The sequence below is a fragment of the Chiloscyllium plagiosum genome, chromosome 17 (assembly GCF_004010195.1).
Source record: "Chiloscyllium plagiosum isolate BGI_BamShark_2017 chromosome 17, ASM401019v2, whole genome shotgun sequence".
Lineage (NCBI taxonomy): Eukaryota > Metazoa > Chordata > Chondrichthyes > Orectolobiformes > Hemiscylliidae > Chiloscyllium > Chiloscyllium plagiosum.
In genome coordinates, this window is record NC_057726.1 from 34,485,518 (window position 1) to 34,503,609 (window position 18,092).

The following is an 18,092-nucleotide window of genomic DNA, read 5'->3' on the forward strand; positions in this document are numbered from 1 at the left end:
GGGGAGGTGTGGGCGGAAGTCTTGCACCTCCTGCGGTTGCAGGGGAAGGTGCGGGGAGTGGAGGTTGGGTTGGTGGGGGGTGTGGATCTGACGAGGGAGTCACGGAGGGGGTGGTCTTTACGGAATGCTGATAGGGGAGGGGAGGGAAATATATCCTTGGTGGTGGGGTCCGTTTGGAGGTAGCGGAAATGACGGCGGATGATGCGCTGTACATGGAGATTGGTGGGGTGGTAGGTGAGGACCAGTGGGGTTCTGTCCTGGTGGCGGTTGGAGGGGCGGAGTTCAAGGGCGGAGGAGCGGGAATTCTATGATTTTAACCTGCTTTGTGACCTGCTAGTTTATAAATAGAGACAGCTATGAATTCACATTTGTAATAATGCCTGCCATCAAAATTTAGCTTAGAGTCCAACAACACCGACATATAGAACAGCCTGATTTCACGTGACAAAGTGACCAAATATGGTGGTGGGTACACAGTCTGTAGTAGACAAACACTATTTTTGGTGTTTTGCTCTGGGTTATTCAGGATTGGAAGTCCAACAACCAGACAGCTCAAGAGGCAATGGAGGGGAATATGAGAGTTGCTAAAGAGGCAGGGCAGTGGACTGTCAACATACAGAAGAACCTTGATTATCCGGCATTCAAGTATCCAGCAAGATTGCAAGGTCCCAATGCTTGGCTAAATTATGTTACCTGGCATGCGATTATCCTAAATTTGATTAACCGAATGAAATACTCCCCACCCGTGTCCTTCTGATAAACGAGATTCCTATGGACATAGAATAATATTGAGGGAAAGCATGCAGATGAAGAAGGATTGACCAAGGTTAGATTCCTAGGAGTGACAGGGCAGAAATAATCTATTGTTGGGGTTGCCTTTAGCTACAGTTAGTTTAGAAAGAACAGATCCAAATGAGAACAGATCTACTCGCAGGCAATGGAGGAGATGTGTAGGGAGAAGGATGTGGTCAACCAAAACAAGGAAGAGGTTGAGGATAGTGAATCTGGTCATAATCATACAATATCATCTGTGACCTCTTTTAATGCTGTTTCAATACTGTGGTATGGCAGAAACCTTGCAGGAAACAGACTGGAATTACAAATTCCGATCTTCATGATTTGGTAGAATTGAGAAGGGAGATTACAGAAAAGTGTAATTGGAAGTGATGAATAATTTAAAGATACAGAGCAGTCAATGCTAGACTTTAGGAAGTTTTGTGGCAAAGTTGAAGTGGAGTGTGGGGAGAGGTGATTCAGAGATTGAAAGAGTAGTAGCAAGTCTATGACTTCCTTATCTTTCCTTCCAGAATTGAGGGCAGTGAGAGACAGAGGTTTAAGGAGAGTTGATGGAATAGTACAATATCTCCGATCACTAATTATTTTGTGTCTAAGGCACAAAAACCCTACAGGAAATAAGTCAGTCAACCATGGCTACCAAAGGAAGTGAAAGACGGTGTTAGAACAGAGGAGGAGGTTTAGAAAATTACTAAAAACAAACTAGTAACTTCAAGAATTGGAAGCATTTCAGAGGCCATCCAAGGAAGAACGTGAAACTGATAAAGAAAGGGAGAATAGCACCCGAATATAAACTGGTAAGACTATATAGGTATGTAAAAAGGAAAAGATTAGCAAAGATTGTTTTTTATTCATTCTTAGGATGTGAACCTTGATGTCAGTAGTAAGGAAATCACCGGTATCTATTATAAACAATGTGATATCTGGACACTTTCAGAGTCAAGGATTTATGAAAGGGAAATCCAGTTTGATAAATCTTAAGTCTTTTGAGGATTATACTAGGGGAGTAGTTAAATGGGAACCAGTAGATGTGGTGTATTGAGATTTTCAGAAGGCTTCTCTTAAGATATACAAAGTTAGAAAACAAATTTAGAGAACATCAGATTGGTGTAATATACTAGCATGGTTTGAGGATTGTGGACAGGAACAATGTAGCACTTGACTGAGTATGGCAATGACATCAAAGTTAGTAACAATCATCTCACCTCTGGTGTTTAGCTCTTTTGTCTGTGTTAGCTGTAATGAGGTCAGGAGCCTAATGGCTCAGGAGAACCAAAACTGAGCTTCAACGAGCAAGAGATTCTGCTCGATAGCACTGTCAATGATTCTTCCCATTGCTAATGATGGAGAGTAGACTGACAAGGCTGTTAATTGACCTGGTTGGATTTGTCTTACGTTTTGCACACGGGACATACCTGGACAATATTTCTGATTGCTAGGTCAATATTTTGTTGTTGTTTTACTGAAGCAGCTTAGCTAAGAGCAATTAGTTCTAGAGTTCTAGTGTTTAGTACTATAACTGTAATATTGTCAGGGTTCATAGCCTATGCTGTATTTGGTGCCTTCAGCCATTTTTCCATTCACTCAATATGAGATCAAGGTTGAGATGCTGGGGATCATAGGAGTAGGCCAAGACAAATCATTCACTTGGCACTCCTGGCTGAAGGTAGATGCAAATATTCCAGCTTTGTTTTTGCATTGTTGTGCTATGATTCTCAATCCGTTGAGGATGGGACATTTCTGGAACCTCCAACTTTTATTAGTTGTTTAACTGTCGACTACCATTCATGACTGGAAGCGGTAGGACTGCAGAGCTTACATCTGATCTGCCAGTTGAAAGATCACCTAGCCCTGGTTATTGCATGCTGCTTCTGTTGTTTAGCACACAGTCCCACTTTGTAGCTTCACCACATGGACATCTCATTGTTACATATGCCCTGGTCTGATATATTATCCTTCATTGAACCAAGGCTGATCCTTGGCTTGATGATAACATTGTAGTGGTAATAAGACCAGGACAGAGTTGATTGTGATTGAATATAATTCTGGTGCTGCCAATAGTCCACAGAACCTCATGGATTCCCAAGTATTGAAGTGCTACAGCTACTCGCAGACTTTTAGTATGGTAGAGGTGCCACACACACACACTCAAGTATCCTCACTGTGAAGACAGGATTTCATCTCCAGAGTGTCTATGCAGTGGTTCCTCTTACCGATACTGACATAGATGGTTGCATCTGTATCATGTAGATTAGTAAGGACCAGGTTAGGTGGATGTTTCCCTGTCACCATCTGCCACAGACTCAATCTAGCAACTATGGCATTTAAGACTCAGCCAGCTTGGTAATGCTTCCATGCCACTTGTGGTTTCAGACAGTAATGTTCCCCCACTCAGTACATTCATTCTATACACTTGCCACCCTCAGTGCTTCCTTTGAGACACATGTGCAGCAGTGACTTCAAAAACAGAAGTCAATGTTGTGATCAGCATGCCAAACATTGTTCTGCACACAGCAATCACAGTGACTGCACACAAAGCTTACAAGGAGTATTGCGTATGACTACTTTGTGGAACATCTCTCTTCAGTCTGCAAGCATGACCCCAAGACCAGTTAGTTTTGATTCTTTACCTGCTGCCATGGTGACCTTTCCATAGCTTGCCTACAATGAAGCTCAACATAAACTCAGCTAACAGCATTTACTGGTTCAGTACTATACAGCCTTGACTGAATAGTGAGTTCAATAACTTTAGATCATAAAGTCTGCCTTCATCTTGTTCAAAATGATTTCCCCTCTTTATTTCACTGGGTCTACATTTTGTTTCTTTCCTTATATCTTCATGATGCATTCAGATACTATTTTTGGAGCAATTCTCACTTCATTTTGACACAACCTTTGTTTCTTTTCGATATGTATTACCACTCTTCAGCAGCTGCACCATTCAATCTTTTGTCATTAAATGAATCTTATCCTCTACCCTATGACAGGCCCTCTCCACTGCTTTTCTGCTCCCTTGCCCTCATTTAAAATTCTGACATTCTCATTGACGATTTTTCATCAGCGCTAAAGAATCTGAACCACTGACTTTCCTCTGCACAGATATTATTTGATCTGTGGACTTTGCTAAGTGTAATAATTATGCATTCTCCCATATGAGCTGTGACCTTCAATACAGCAAGACAAGTTAAGGCTGAAATGTTATCACATTACACACCCTAAGGTAACCAGGGACATCAAAAAGAGCCATGTTTCCTCCATATAAAAACAATAATTGCCAGGTGTTCAGGATCTTAACTTAATGGATCTCGTCACGACCGGGATACATATTCAGTTCAATAAGCAGCAATCTGTTCAAATGCAGCGCCAGATTTCACCAAAACGTAAAAGGCAGATAAAATTGACCTAACACCTGAAACACCACGTTTCAGAAACAGTATTCAATTTCTTTTTTTTTAAAAGAAATACAACTGTCGCCATTGAAGTTATAGAAGGTTTATATCCCTAAGCTCAGGTTTCCATACAATTCCATTTACAAGTTACGAACAGAAACTTACTTGCCGCCAGCACGGCAGGATAAACTTAAACCAGATTAAACTTGCATGGAAAGTAACTTTCAGCGGAAAGTAAACTCCGATGAGAAAACGGAGGTACAGTCAAGATGCAAGTCTAATACGGCCAGATTAATGTAGAGATGCGGGAATTTTTTTGTGTTTAGTTGCTTCTGGAGCCTAACAGGAGGCGTACAAGCTGTGAATGCCCAGACTGTCACTGTCACCTCCATCCCCATAAACCGCACAGGCCGCGGTGAGACCACGATACCAGGGCTCCCTGAACCTTTTACAGAGGGCAGGGGAGTGGCAGGGCATGCAGAGTACACTCTCGAAACGCCGCGCTAACACCAGACCACAGCGGCCGAGCCGCACCACTGACCGAAGCGCAGTGAACTCGCCTCTCGTTTCACCTCCTGCTCCACGCTCGCTTCCCTCCGAACAAAATGCCACCACTCGCCGCTAGCGCGCATGCTCCGAGCGGGAATCTCGCGATAACCGCCCCCGGGACGTCACGGAGCGTGCAGGCGAAGGGGGTGGGGCTGCGGTTGTCATGGTAATGAGAATGGACCGGGTCGATCCCAGAGGTTTGAAAATGTCCTCATGGTGAATATCTACTTTCCATTGGCTTTTGCCCGAAACGTCGATTTTCCTGTTCCTCGGATGCTGCCTGAACTGCTGTGCTCTTCCAGCACCACTAATCCAGAATTGTCCTATTGCAGTCGGTGTTTGTGTATTGCCTTTATGTCGCTTTCTTTCTTTGGTTATATCTCAGTTTGCCATTATTTATCCTTTGGGGTAAAGATGGTTCATGGTATTTGGTAGCTAAGGCTGGTGTATGCTCAGAAGTTCTGTTGCAGTTGTGGGATTTATGGCTTGGAATTGCCTTTCTTTGCACTTTCTTTCTGCCTCTCACGTGCAGTCTCAGAAGTAATACCCAGTTTAGCCCAATATGGAACCCTCACAAAATTAAGGATGTCCTGGTGTATGCTACTGTATGGTCATTTTGATCTGATCGGATCTGAATTTGTACAACTGACCTCAGTACTGTTAATTCTTTTGGTCAGAAATCTGGTACAAGTAGTTTTCACGACGTTTCATCATGCAGTGATATTACTCTTTACATCATCGTGCTTGCTTATATATAATTTCAATAATCAATTTCAGTATTGTATTTTTTACTTCATTTACCTTTGTTTTATTTTTAGATAGCTGACTCCCCACCACCATTAAAACTCCCCCGACACCCTTCATGGCTTGTATCACCAAACTAAACCCTCATACCTCCTGCACCCCTCAATCCCCAACTTTACGTACGTCCCCAAATTTCACACATACTGAGGTCCTGCCCCCTCCTGCAACCTTCACATCTCATTCACCACCCCAACCTCTATGATGTCTTCCTTTGTAATTGGATCAAAGACCAAACGAAAACACGTGAGCCGCATTTTCATTGTGTTAAATAAAAACCGAAAGAAATTGCTGGAAAAGCTTAGCAGATCTGGCAGTATCTGTGGACAGAAATCAGAGTTAATGTTTCGGGTTCAGTGACCCTTCCTCAGAACTGAGACATGCGTGACTTACTCAGTATTTCCAGAAATTTTTGTTTGAATATTAATATTGGATATTTATTCTTGAGGTTTCCTTTCACTTACAAAGATTTACTGATATATGTTCTGCTTTTGTTCACATTGACTGCAAATTACAATATCCTTTTTGAAGTCATTTGTGGCAGCCTTCCAAAATAAAACCGGAAATTGCTGAAGAAGCTCAGCAGGTATAGCAACATCTGTGCAGAGAAAGCACAGTTAACATTTTGGATCCAGTGACCCTTCTTCAGAACTGAATGCAGCTAGGAAAAGGTTGATACATATGCTTAAAGATTGGGGGGGGGGGGGAGGCTGGGGAAGAGGAAGAAGTAAACAATGGTGGAAATGGAGCCCAAGAAGGAACACCAGTTGGACAGATAAAGGAATGGGTAAAGTTCAGCCTGGAAGGTCTTATGATGAAAGGCTGAGCAACTTGAGGCTGTTTGTGTTGAGAGAGGAAGGTTGAGAGGTGACTTAATTGATACATATAAGATAATCAGGCGGTTAGATAGGGGTGGACAATGAAAGCCTTTTTCCGTGGATGGTGATGGCTAGCATGAGGGGACATAGCTTTAAATTGAGGGATGATAGCTATAGGACAGATGTCAGGCAGGTTCTTTGTGCAGAGAGTGGTAGAGCTGTGGAACACACTGCCTGCAACAGTAGTAGACTCTTCAAGTTTAAGGGCACTTAAATGGTCATTAGATAAACATATAGATGTAAATAGAATAGTGAAGGTTTGATGGGCTTCAGATTGGTTCCACAGGTCGGCGCAATATTGAGGGCTAAAGGGCCTGTACTGCGCTGTAATGTTCTACGTTCTATATTTTCTATTCAGAACTGAGGAAGGATCACTGGACCCAAAATGTTTATATGTGTTTTTCATTTTATTAAAGGATTAATATTTGATGGCTCTTGTGGTGCAATTCACATTGTGCTATTGTTTGTGTATGCTTATACACATGTATATACAATTGTTAGTTATGTGTAAGGGATCAATGCACTTTGTCAGCTGCAATCATAAAACAATAAAGGTCTTATTTTTTCATGTCCTAGATCTTGAACTTTCTTTGAATTTATTGAGGTGGGGGGGAATGCAGGGTGTGGTTACATTTCTCCTTGATCCTGGCTGTAGCTGCATTCAACTGTCGGATCAGGTACAAATTGGGGGATAGGGAATATTATAAAGCTGGGGTTTAAGTCTTTAATTGGAACAGCTGGTCAGTTGCAGTAATATAGTGCTCGTACTTTCAGCTCTTTCAGATAAAATGGTTGTAGCTGCAATGCAGGACTGTGTCCATTCAGAAAAACATTAAGACTTTTAGGCTGCAATCTGTCTATCCCAGCTCCCAGCTTGGTGTTTGGATCAATGGACTGAATGAACATTGCAAAGTCAGAGCACTATGAATCTATGGAACTCTGATGATTTACAAAGCAGAAATCATGTAGCTTTCAAGTAAGCCTGATTATTTCATGTAGCAGTTTGTGTCAATCGTGAGATTATAATTCCTCTGCATCCTGTCTCCAGAGTCTCCTGAAGAGATAGGGTAGAAAGGACTAAACACAGGCTGTTGAAGTGTCGCATTTGGAATAGCTGTGTGGAATCAGAGAGTATTGATGATACTCCCTGTCTGAGCAGAAGCATACAGGTGAAGAACACGTTGGAGGCTGCTAGAACAACCACAATATATACTCAAACCATTCATTCAGTTTTTACAATATAACAAATTTGGGATATAGGACTGCTGGACAGCAGAGGCAAATTTGTCCAAGTTATGGAACTGCACGGCTCATCATGGGGCCACCCATCTAACCTCTAATTTCTGTTAGTTGATGGAAGGACAAGGGAGGCTGGACAGAGAGCACCCAGAATGATAGTTGCAGAGCCTGATGGACAGATCAAGGTAGAAATAGATGTCCTCGTGCAGAATCTGATGGCCTCCTGAACTGTGAGCTGCAGGAGGCCATAACATGGTTTGTCACCTCCAGGGCAGAAGAGACTAGCTGTGGGACCTTGATTGCCACCTCCAGGAGAAGCCCCTGAGCTGCATACAGCTAAAGCTATTTGATCACCAGAATCATTGATTGCTACTTTAATCTTTTCTTCAGATCACAACGCAGCATCTGGTAAGAAGAAAAGAAAATATTTTCCTTTTCTATCTCTTATAGGAAGCCCACCATAGATCCTATCAGGTGAAGTATTGCCCAGATTGGTGGAGGTGGCTAAGGACCTTATGCCCCCATCAGCTGGCACAGACAGAGAATCCAGTTCCTGATCAGAGACCTTCTTCACTCCTGTCAATGGAGTAACAAATTATTCTCCATTGTACCAAGTTATTGTTTGTAAAGCATCTCTAGTATTGTATAGGTGGTGGAGGGATAGTATTCTCTCAGCAGTCCTCTAACTCTAAAGGATTTCATCTGTGTGCTTGTACTCTACAAATTTAGTGAACACAATTTCCAGACCTGTAAGGTAGAAAAATGATTTTTTTTTCATAATAGGTGCAACTGTTGGGTAGCATGTAGATAATGATGCTGCAATGGGAAATTGTTCTTGTTTCAAAGATGAACTTAATGGTTGTAAAGACCTAGCTGCAGTTGTATGAAGCTCCAAGATCCTATTCATAAATGGGAATAATCCTCCCAATCCACAACCTGCACCTTCCCCATCACGGGTAACAATAGTTTTTAATTATCTAGTCACTGATGTGTCATTGATACCCTATTCAGGATCTTTTATTCATTGTTTCTCCCTTTTTTTCTCACCATCTGCAGCTTGTTTTGGCTGCCACCTACACTTTAAAGGGATCCCTGATGAAGGGTCAACAAGGACCAAGCCAAAATCAATAGTTCTATCTCAGAAAAGAAAAGATTTGAACAGATCCAGAAAAGGCAATGCAGTGACCCAGTTTGGCTTGAAGCAAATAGTTCCTTTTAGTAATTGTCTTTTTTATATTGGCTGTGCACTTTCAGTTACATTCCCAATAAAAATACCTTTCAAATTGTTAAATGAATGTCACGATTGTTGATGCACCCTCATTCAGCTGCACAACATCCACCCGTGCAAACTTTCACATCTACATTCTCCATAAAACATGGAGAATCTATCAGGACAGCACCTATACATAATACCACTGACAGCAAAACTCACTGTAGACAGACTGGTATCATAGCATTGCAAGTGCACTGTACCTTGTCTTGAGCCTTGACCAGTATGACTGGCACAATTACCAGTATTACCGACTTCAAAAAGAAGACCGAAATTACCAGCATAATGGCCAACATTTCTGGTGTCAAGGCCAGTTTTATGTACTGGTCTCAAACCCACAATATACTTGTCTTTAATTGGTTCAGTATTACTGATGATTTGGAGATGCTGTTCACTTGAGAATGTAACTTTAAAGAAGTTCTGCAATTTACATATGAAAGAACTGAAACCAACATGTTCATTCTAAAAGATTCACCTGATGAAGGAGCATCGCTCCGAAAGCTAGTGTGCTTCCAATTAAACCTATTGGACTATAACCTGGTGTTATGTGATTTTTAACATTCTAAAAGATGTGAGACTTAACAAACAATCCAGGTTTTTTCAATATATAATTTCAGTTACATCACTCTCTAAACATTTGCTATAAATTCCATGCCTTATAATTTTATACTCCACAACCACCTAATGAAAGAGCAGCACTCCGAAAGCTAGTGCTTCCAAATAAACCTGTTGGACTATAGCCTGGTGTTGTATGATTTTTAACAGTATTACTGAGGTTTCCCCTCTGGGCTTCCTTTTGAAGGAGGCTGAACTATCTTTTATTTAGTTGGTCCAGGTGCAATGATCCTGGGCAAGCTTCTGCCAGGACATGAAGTTGATGCAAAAATGTCTAACCGAAACGTTCACAAGTTGTGTTCCCTTTAATTGCCAGGAGAGCAACCACAGAATCAAACACTCCATAGAACATTCGCTTTGGCAAGCAAGTATAAGCGTTCTGGCTATATGACTGAACCAACGTTCTGATCCCAGCTGATCTTATTACCAGGCAAGTTAGATCCCAGATGAACCTGGCTTGACAGATCATATTTTGATTTGTTTTGGCTTTAACAAGTGGCCTCTCAATGAAACATAAACACAGGATTCTGCATGTTATTGTTTATTAACAATAAAACAACTTTATTAACAAAAGAAATGAAGATAAAATGGAATAATCCAAATGATCTACTTATAATACAAATTCAAAGATTTTGAAACAGACAATAATCTCATTAATGCAAAACTCGTGAATTGAATAGATACAAAGCAGCATTTGTATAGTAACCAAAATGCACTGTTGGTAAAGTGCCTGAAATAGCACTCATACAATGCTCATATCAGAATCTCTGTATCCATCATCTTGGTAGGTTTCGGTCAATTGTGACTTCCATTTTTAGACTATAACTTCAGGTAGCTTGTTCTTGGAGCAATCACATACCTGCATAAATTTACTCTGCTTTAAGTAACTTTGAGGTTTATCACAACAGTTATGGTCTGGAACTAAGATTAACTCTTCACTCGGAAATAACCTAGTTCCCTTTTCCGCAGCACTAGTCCACACAGTTATATTCCTATGATAGGAATCACAATAATGCCCAACACTGTGGCGACAGAAATACTTACAAGTTAATGATTAAGCTCAGACATACAGAAAACACATACGTTACTAATTTATAAACCAGAAATCCAAAATTACAATAAATGATTTTAAATAAAATGACATAGTTTACAACACATACCATGGTTGTGACAGTCCCAGTGTGGTGGAGATACTTGGTTTGCCAGCTCAGGTACTTCAGTGCTGTATTTCATCTTGGTAACTTCTGTTTAGAAGCTTCTGCAGTTCAAATGAAAGTGATTGAGCTTCTTCATATGGCAGTCCACAGTCCAAGTCCTGAATGCATGCATCAGACTGTTTAAAACTATTTCTCTATTGATTTTCAATTTGGTTGGCAAACGTCTCTTCATTCGCAGACTCCTGAAAGCTACAATTGATTTGACAATTCTTTTGTTTTCTTAGTTTTGTATTGAATTATTCGAGTAGTTCAATCTATTTAAATGTTTCTTAAACAGTTGCATTAATGTGTTGGATTAAATAATAGCTTGAAACAAGAGGAACTACAAGTCATAAGTATGTTGTGGGACTGCATCATTGCATTCATTCTTAATTCTCTGAGGATTTCTGTAAACAGCCAAATACATTTCCACAATATTTTTTTTTTGATTTCCATGAATGGCTTTGTTTATTTTCTAATCAACCTGTTCAGAGATGTTATATCTGGAGCAGGTGGGGCATGAACCTGGGCTTCCTGGCTCAGAGATGGGGAAACTACCACTGCACCACAAGAGTTTATAAAATGTTTATATTAACCTGGGATATAATTGTACAGAGTTAGTTTTTAAGCTGCTTGGGGTTGGTTTTCTGGCCATCCTCTGCCTGACACCAGACAAATAAAGGAGAGTTTGAATTTCCTGAATGTCAATCTTAAGAGCAGCATTCTGAAGATTACTTGCTCAGTTGTCTACTTCTTTTAATGTTAACTTTCAATAATAAAAGTTATCATTATTAATGATAAACCTATTGGTACTTATAATAATTTGATGTGCTGAATTATGTCAACAAATATCTAAAAACTCTACAGCATTTTCTAAGTGCCCTGCTGTGCCCGTCATAATAATAGACTCAAGCATTTTCCCTCGTACAGATGTCGAGCTAATTAGCCTGGAGTTTCCTACCAGTCTAGTCATTAAGTTATATGATCATATGAATTAGGAGTGCGAGTAGGCCATTGAGTCACATTGACAATTGGTAAGATCATGGCTGATTTTATTGCAGCCTCACTTTCACTTTCCTACTTAAGTCTGATACCCTTTGAGATCAGTGATAGTCACAAAGTTACCTATCTCTGTCTTGAAATATTCAATGATCCTGCCTCCACAGCTTTTATGGAAAAAGAAATCTATAGGAAAGGCCCTTCCAGAGAGAAAAACGCTCTCTTCATCTCTTAACAGGAAACCCCTAACTTTTAAACTGAGCCTCCTAGTTCAAGGAGGTTTCAAAGTGAACCTTTGAGTCTGAAACTTTGGGTTGGAGTTTTTTATTTATTCATTTTGTGGGTTGTAGGCATCGTTGACTGGCCAGCATTTATTGCCCATCTGTAGTTGCCCTTGAGAAGGTGGTGGTCAGCTGCCTTCTTCATCTGCTGCTATCCACTTGCTGTTGGTTGACCCACAATGCCATTAGGGAGGGAATTTCAAGATTTTGACCCAGCCACAGTGAAGGAACCCTGATATATTTCCAAGTTAGGATGGTGAGTGGCTTGGAAGGGAATTTGAAGATGGTGGTGTACCATCTGCTGCCCCTGTCCTTCTAGATGGAAGTGACCATGGGTTTAGAAGGCGCTGTCTGAGGATCTTTGGTGAATTTCTGCAGTGTGTCTTGTAGATAGTACTCTCTGCTGCTACTGAGTGCTGGTGGTGCAGGAAGTGGATGTTTGTGGATGCAGTGCCAATCAAGCTGCTTTGTCCTGGATGGTATCAAGTTTCTTCAGTGTTGTTGGAGCTGCATTCATCCAAGAAAGTGGGGAATATTCCTGACTTGGACCTTGTAGATGGTGGACTGGCTTTTAGGAGTCAGGAGGTTAGTTACTCGCTGCAGGATTCTACCCCTTTGACTTGTAGCCACTGCATTTATGTGGTGAGTCCAGTTGAGTTCTTGATCAATGATAGCTCCCAGGATGTTGGGATTCTGTGACGGTAACCACCATTGAATGTCAAGGGGCAGTGGTTAGATTGTCTCCTATTGGTGATGGTCATAGCCTGACATTTGTGTGGCACGAATGTTACTTGCCACTTGTCAGCCCAAGTCTGGATATTGTCCTGGTCCTGTTGCATTTGAACACAGACTGCTTCAGTGTCTGAGGAGTTGCGAATGATGGAGAGAAGGTCATTGATAAAGTAGCTGAACATGGTTGGGCCTAGGACAGTACCTTGAGGAACTCCTACAGAGATGTCTTGGAGTTGAAGTGACTGACCTTCAAAAACCATGACCATTTTCCTATGCGTTAGGTATGACTCTAACCACCAGAGAGTTTGCCTCCAATACCCATTGATTCCAGTTTTGCTCAGGCTTCTTGATGCCCCACTTGGTTGAATGCAGCTTTGATGTCAAGGGCTGTCACTCTCACCTCATCATGCCATGGAAGATACGTACATAATGTGGCCAAGCAGGTTGAATGTCAATCTGTAAGTCTGCTTATAAAACTCAGGGCCTTATATATTTCATTCAAATCACCTTTCATACTTCTAAACTCTAATGGATATAGGCCCAACCTTTCCTCATGAGATAGCCCCTCTATCTTACTAGAATTAGAATTCCTTTATGGAAGGAACTTTGCCATCCCTTCCTTACCTGTTATGGCCTCTGTCTAACTCCAGACCTACAGTAATGTGGTTGACTCTTAGCTGCCATCTTTGTATTAAGAAATGGGCAATAAGTGTTCGCCTAGCCAAGGGTGACAACAACCCATGAATGAATAAAAAGAAATCCCAAGAATCAGTTTAATGAACATTCTCTGAATTGCTTCAATATGCACTTCCATCCCTTCTTAAACAAGGAGACCAAGATTGTGTACAGCGTTCACTAAGTGTCCTGCTGTAACCTCCATAATTATGGATTCAAGCATTTTCTTTCATACAGATGTCGAGCTAACTAGACTGGAGTTTTTTACTAGTCTGTAGTTTTCTTACTGCTCTTTATGAGAACTTGCTGAACAGGCTCAGAGAGGATTTGACAGAGACATACGAGATGATCAGCGGATTAGATAGGGCAGACAGTGAAAGTCTTTTCCCTAGGATGACAATGTCAGCTTGTACGAGGGGGCATATCTACAAATTGAGGGGTGATAGATTTAAGACAGATGTCAGAAGCAGGTTCTTTACTCAGCGAGTGGTAAGGGTGTGGAATACCATGCCTGCCATTGTAGTTAACTCAGCCACATTAGGGAGATTTAAACAATCCTTGGATAAGCACATGGATGATGATGGGATAGTGTAGGAGGATGCGCTTAGATTTGTTCACAGGTCGGCGCAACATCGAGGTTGTAGATATGTTCTATGTTCTAGATATTGACCACCTACTTTCCAACTGTGAGTATACTTTGAAAGAATTAATTGTGTGTAAAAAGTGCTTTGGGATGATCTGAGGTTCTAAAAGATGCCATTTATGTGAAAATTTTCTTTTTCATTTTGGGAATTTGCGTTCAAAGGATGAAAGACATAGGATCATGCTTCTGCACCTTTGTCCCTTTCAACATTTTTTTCTCTAGTGAGAAATCTGTACTGGTCTGATTTTTAGCCTCTGAAGCATCACAATTTTAATTACACCCTCTTGATGGTCTTGCCTTGAACTATATTCTAGAATCCTTCCTTAAACCTCTCAAGCCTTCTTTCCTCCTTAGAAGTGTCCTTAAAACCAGCTTCTTTGGCCAAACCTTTTTGTTATCTATCTGAACAATCCTTCATCATCGATCAGAATTTGTTTGATAATCTTCCTAGGAGTGCTTCGGAATGTATCACTACAAAAATGGTTCTACACAGATGCAAATCACTTTCATTCAGAGAGAAAAGAAGCAGGAATTAAAACAAAGATAATTTTTAATTTAAGTTTAAAGTTTTAGAACTCTGTGGATTTACAACATGCAGCATGAGACTCAGCTAAGAGAAAATTCAGTTTGTTATGAGTTACAGATAGCATCAATGCTTATATCTGACATTTGGGTTTTATTAGTTGAGTAAATTAATATAAAAGAATGTTTGAGCTCTCACTTAATATTTTCAATTGCTACTAGTGATCTTCAGATAGAGTATTGTCAACAGGGGGCAGACAATTGAGTGTCTCTTAGAATGTCTGCTTTAAGAAGTGTATGTAATTCTGTTCTAGAAGATGGTCTTTTAAAATTTTTTTTGTTTCTTCATATACACACTGTTTATGCTTAATCCATGTATGCTAAATGAGAAGCCAATTCAAAATACACAGCAGCTTGGGGTTAGGTTATAGTTAATGTTTATGATAAGTAATAATGTTGATTTATATGGGCAAGGCCAGGAAAATTTAACTTTAAATGCTCCACTAGGGTTCAGAGTTCTTGTATGATTCAGCAATAAGGAAAAACAAAGATCAGAATAAATTCCATTAGTGTAGCAGTCATTCAATTAAAAAAGTGTGTTTATTGTCTTTGTTAATGTATAGGAAAGTCAACAATAGTTACATATTGTGACCAAAAAGTTCCGCAAGAATTTCAACAGATTTGAGAAATTTTAGCCTGGTGTATGTCATAAGGAAGCAATAAAAAAAATCTGGGACTAAAGCAAAATACTGGAGATGTTGGTGATCTGAAATAAAACCAAACAGTGCTGGAAAAATATAGCAGGTCTGGCAGTGTCTGTGGAGAGGGAACAGTTAATATTTCAAATCCAATCTGATTCTTTTTCAGACTTAAGAAAGGTAGAAATATGCATTTTATGTTGTTGAGAAAGGGGTGTCTGTCAGGTGGAACAAAAGGGAAGGTAAGTGATAGTTTAGAGGGCGGTGAGTTAAATGAAACAAACATCAAAAGGAATGATAATGTTGGTAGTAAAGCAGCAAAGTGTTTGCTCAGAATAGATATTAGAGCAGAATAAAGGTTAGCTCTGTCTAAAGCAAAACATGAAAACAAGATACAGAAATTTGAGCATGAGAGCAAAATGGCCATTTGAAATGGTACACAGCTGAAGATCAGGGTCCTGCATGGGGACTCGGTAAGGCAAAATAGTTTTCCAGTCTTTATATCCTCATCCTGCTGCAATGTTTTAGTGAAAACCATGCACGCTGGGAGAACAGCACCTCATCTCCCAATTGGTCACTTCACTGGAGAAAGTGAGAACTGCAGATGCTAGAGATCAAAGTTGCGGGTGTGGTGCCGGAAAAGCACAGCAGGTCAGGCAACATCAGAGGAGCAGGAGAATCGACGTTTTGGGCAAAAGCCCTTCATCAGGAATGAGGCTTGTGAGCCAGAGGGGTAGAGAGATAAATGGGAGGGGTTGGTGGGGCTGGGGGGAAGGTAGCTGAGAGTGCAATTGGTGAATGGAGATGGGAGTAATGGTGATAGGTTGGAGAGTAGGGTGGAGTGGATAGGTGGGAAGGAAGGTGGACAGGTAGGACAGATCATGAGGGCAGTGCCAAGTTGGAAGGTTGAAACTGGGATAAGATGGGGTAGGGGAAATAAGGAAACTAGTGAAGTCCACTGATGCTGTCTGGTTGGAAGGTCACAAGGTGGAAGATGAGGTGTTCTTCCTCCTGGCATTAGGTGGTTAGAGTGGGGCAATGGAGGAAGCCCAGGACTTCCTTGGTGGAGTGGGAGGGGGATTCGAAGTGTTCTGTCACTGGGCGGAGGGGTTGGTAGGTGCAGGTGTCCTGGAAGTGTTCTCTGATGTGCTGTACAAGTAGGCGTCTTATCTCCCCACTGTAGAGGAGACCACATCGGGAGCAACAGATACAATAAATGACATGTATGGAAGTGCAGATGAAACTTGCGGAGGGAATGGTCTTTACAGAAAGCGGATAGGGGTGGGGAGGGAAATATATCTCTGGTGGTAGGGTCCGTTTGTAGGTGGTGGAAATGGCAGAGGATGATGTGATGTTGGAGGTTGGTGGGGTGGACAATGAGGACCGGGGGCGGTTCTGTCCTTATTGCGGTCGGAGGGATGGAGTTTGAGGGCAGAGGTATGGGAGGTGGATGAGATGAGTTGGAAGGCATCATTGACCACATGGGAGGGGAAATTGCGGTCTTTGAAGAAGGAGGCTATTTGGTGTGTTCTGTGGTGGAACTGGTCCTCCTGGGAGCAAATGCGGCAGAGGCGGAGGAATTGGGAATAAGGAATAGCATTTTTACAGGAGGCAGGGTGGAGGACACTGTAGGGAATCGAATCGAATCTAAACCAACATTGATTTTATTGGTTAATTTGGGTTGGTTAATTGCTTAATCAAGAGTTAAATTAAAATATTTGATAGATTTTTAAAAAAATGTACATTGCTCGAGCTTACTAACTATGATAGCATGTCAAGTAACCCAACAGCATCAAGAGGTTTTCAATCTTCAAATAAACTTTCAAGTAGCTCAAATTAAATATGTTTGTAACAGGTGGTGCTTACAAGAGGTAGCAAAGTCATTCAAGAAGATTTTGTTAATTTTGTTTTTTTTTTGGGTTCTCTCAATCCACATTCACTGTCCAAAGTGTTGTTTGGTGATTTCTATTCATTTAGCGAATGCTGTGGGATGATAATCTATCATTAGCAGGCAACGAAATAAAAAGCAGACTAAAAAAAGACATTGACTTACTCTGACCTGTTGAAATACTGCAGCCTCAATAAGCTGGAATGTAACTGAAGAAGGCATTGAAGCAGCTGTCATGGAATTTGTTCGAACTTGTTGGCAGTTACATACTGCTGCCACCTGGCTTTCAGCATTCTCAGCTATACTGATGACAGAGTGGAGACTTGATAAAATAGCATAAACCAGAGCCCAGTAACTTGACAAACGAGTAAGAAATTAAACACAATTTAATAGCCTGTTACAATACTTTTCTAATCACATTCACTCATTTCAATGATTTACCAGCAATCCCTGGAACTAGTCTTTGGTCTTGCAATTGTGAAGAAATCTCTTTTCTAATATTTGGATTTAATGAACGTAAAACAAGTGGGTTGCACTCCTGCAACAATGCAACATGATGACGTTTGGTCAGCAATACAATGTCATCATCCCAGTTTCAAATACTACGAGATGAGTGGGCCCATGGTTTGAAAGCTAGTCAACTATCTTTCAATCACCAATTAAGCTAACCTTGTTAAAAAAAAAGTATTGACTGCATTTTGGGCATTGCATGAAAAAGGGTTTGGGAGCACTTTACAGCAGATATGACCAAGTGGCATGTCAGGGTGGAAGTAAAGGCCTGTCACAAGGACAATAGCTGAGATTCTGCTGGTGATTGTGGAAGCATCTGTAAGAGTTTTGTGGATTTTTTAAACATTTGTTTTGGAACCTGAAATAAAATAAAGTTTTAGAGTTTTAAATTTAACACTAACCCTACCCGCTA

The 18,092-nt window shown here is 40.9% G+C and overlaps 1 protein-coding gene across 3 annotated transcripts in view; it reads right to left on the reverse strand.

Annotated features, from left to right (window-relative positions):
- The window catches only part of znf507 (zinc finger protein 507), a 59,656-nt gene extending 54,852 nt beyond the window's left edge, over window positions 1–4,804 (reverse strand). For 2 of the 3 annotated variants that reach the window (XM_043706847.1, XM_043706845.1), the window contains exon 1: window positions 4,726–4,804. The gene's annotated coding sequence lies outside the window, so the exon portion shown is untranslated. The remainder of the gene's footprint in view (window positions 1–4,725) is intronic. The other variant, XM_043706846.1, reaches the window with a different exon arrangement.
- Window positions 4,805–18,092: the final 13,288 nt, after the last annotated feature.